This window comes from Dipodomys merriami, unplaced genomic scaffold (assembly GCF_024711535.1).
Source record: "Dipodomys merriami isolate MVZ:Mamm:240054 unplaced genomic scaffold, mDipMer1.0.p SCAF_3, whole genome shotgun sequence".
Taxonomy (NCBI): Eukaryota; Metazoa; Chordata; class Mammalia; order Rodentia; family Heteromyidae; genus Dipodomys; species Dipodomys merriami.
In genome coordinates, this window is record NW_027204492.1 from 80940396 (window position 1) to 80943058 (window position 2663).

The window sequence follows — 2663 nt, forward strand, 5'->3', positions numbered from 1 at the left end:
AACTCACTTCAAGGAAGCCCCTCATCTCTCCTGCCTGTCTGCTTTAGCATGCTTTTGGTGTGGTTGTGGGTAAGGATCTATACACAAGACACCTAAGAAATCAAGATGACTGAAACTCAGAGATGTCTTGTTGTTCCTTGAAACTCCTTTACCCCTGATCTTTTTGACTTATATATAGGATTTGGTGGAAAAAAGTATAGTATATACAAGTGAAATTCCATGGACTAAAGCCTTCAAGCAATTGACAGTTTTAACAAAATGATTACCAAGAAGCTGAAGTGAGATTGTAAGGAAGAGAGGAGTGGATAAATGAAAAAGGAAACAGGGAATTAATATATCTAGAAAACTCAATGTAAATATGTAATAAAAGAACTGGGCAAGGTGAAATAAGTCTCCACACCAAAGCAACCTCATGTCCTATTATTATAATAATTATTATTTTCATTTCCGATCTAGTTTCCACATATGGGTGAATAAATTCCATATTTGTCATATGTGGCTTAGTGAACTTGGCCTAACTTACTCAATATTATGATTTACACTTTCATCCATTTTCTTGCAAATGACATGTTATTCTTCTTTAAGCTATATAGTACTCATATATTTCTCTCTCTATATTTCTCTCTCTATATTTCTCTCTCTCTCTCTCTATATATATATATATACAATTTTCTTTATTGATTCATCCATTGTTGAACCCCTAGGTTCATTCCACTGATTTCATAATGTGGTTATTGTCAACAATGCTGCTATAAACATGAGTATTCAAATACATTTATGGTATGTTGTCTCACATTTTTTGTATATATATATATATATATATATATATGTATATAAAACATATTACACCCCAAATCATCCTCTCAAAATGTCATCCTTATTTCAATGATGTCTTTATTTACAGTATAGACATAAAAGATCAAACTAATTAACATAGTAGGAAATGGATCTTGCTCTTCATAAAAATAATTCCACTTATTCTTTATGTCTTCTGTAATATCAATATTTTTCCTTAGATAATGTAGCTGAAGCACTATAAAAACTTTGTAATTGCCAGGCACTAGTGGCTCATGCCTGTAATCCTAGATACTTAGAAGGTGAGATCTGAGGATCTCAGTTTGGAGCCAGCCTAGGCAGGAAAGTCCATGAGATGCTAATCTCTAATAATAAACCACAAAAGAAAAATCCAGAAATGGAGCTGTATCTCAAGTGGTAGAGCATTAGCCTTGAGCAAAAACATGCCAGGGATAGTGTCCAGGCCCTGATTTATAGCACCAGGACTGGCTTATCAGACAGACAAACAAACAAAAATCAAACCTCGCAATTTGCAAATGATTGTAGAGTTTTCAAGTACCAAATGATTGATTCCAGTGATGGTTAATTCAGAGTATAATACAATGTACCAGCTTTAGTAGACCACATTACTCACTGCTGTTATAGTGATGTTTTTGAATAAAAATGGTCTGCCTAAGTATAAATTATGTAAGACTCTAGTCATTCACACACAAATAGGCTAAAGGAGGATACTCTTAGAAAAGGAATCAAAAGGCATAGCACATCTGAACATTTAAAATACATTTATTGAAATGAGTTCTAGGAAATGGGAAAATAGCTTTTTTAAAGTTATTATTGGGTTTTTTTTGTTTGTTATTTTTCTGTCTTTTGAGGGAGACATAGGGGCAAAGAAATGGAAGGAGAAAGGAAGAACAAGTACAAAGAGTCGTGAAATTCAATAGACATTATGTAGGAAATGAATTTGTGAACAGGGATGGGAAGGGGAAACTGGAGAAAAATGAAGGGGTGACATTATCCAAAATGAAATGTACTCATTACCTGACTTATGAAAAGTTAACCCTTCTCTACAACACCTTAATAATAACAATAAAATTATATTTTAAAAATACTGTGTGCCTAGGGCCAGGCCCTGGTAACTCACACTAAGATTAAATCTTAGTGTTACTTGAGAGACTGAGATTTGAGTATTTTGATTTGAAGCAAGTGTGGGCAGACAAATCCAAGAGACTATTTTATCCAATTAAGCAACAAAAAGTCAAAGTGAAGTGCAATTCAAGTGGTAGAGTACCAGCCTTCAGTGAAAAAAATCAAGTGAGGGAACTGGGTGCTGGTGGCTCATGCTTATAATCCTAGCTACTCAGGAGGCTGAGATTTGAGGATCAAAGTTCAAAGCCAGCCCTGGAAGAAAAGTCTGTGAAACGCTTATCTCCAATTTACCACCAGAAAACTGGAAGTGGTGCTGTGGCTCAAGTGGTGGACCACTAGCCTTGAGCCGAATAGCTCAGGGACAGTGCCCAGGCCCAGAGTTCAAACCCCATGATCGACCAAAAAGAAAAATCAAGTGAAAGAATGAGTCCCTTGAGTTCAAGGCCTAATGCTAGCACACACAAAAATAGCTATTTGCCTTAAATATTTCTAACCAAGCACCAATTTTTAACCATAGCAAGGAAGGGCATGAGTAGGATTTGAAAAATAATAGTGGGTGAGATGGGAAGAATATGGTAGAGGAGCAGCTGGAAGCTAAACGAGCTCTCAGGAAGAAACTAGTTTTAGTGTTCCAGTGAAAAATACAAGGCTAGAGAGTCACACCAAGTGTGCCATCATAGTATAGAAAGTTTGTCCAGAGAGGAAAAATCCAGGCAGCTTGG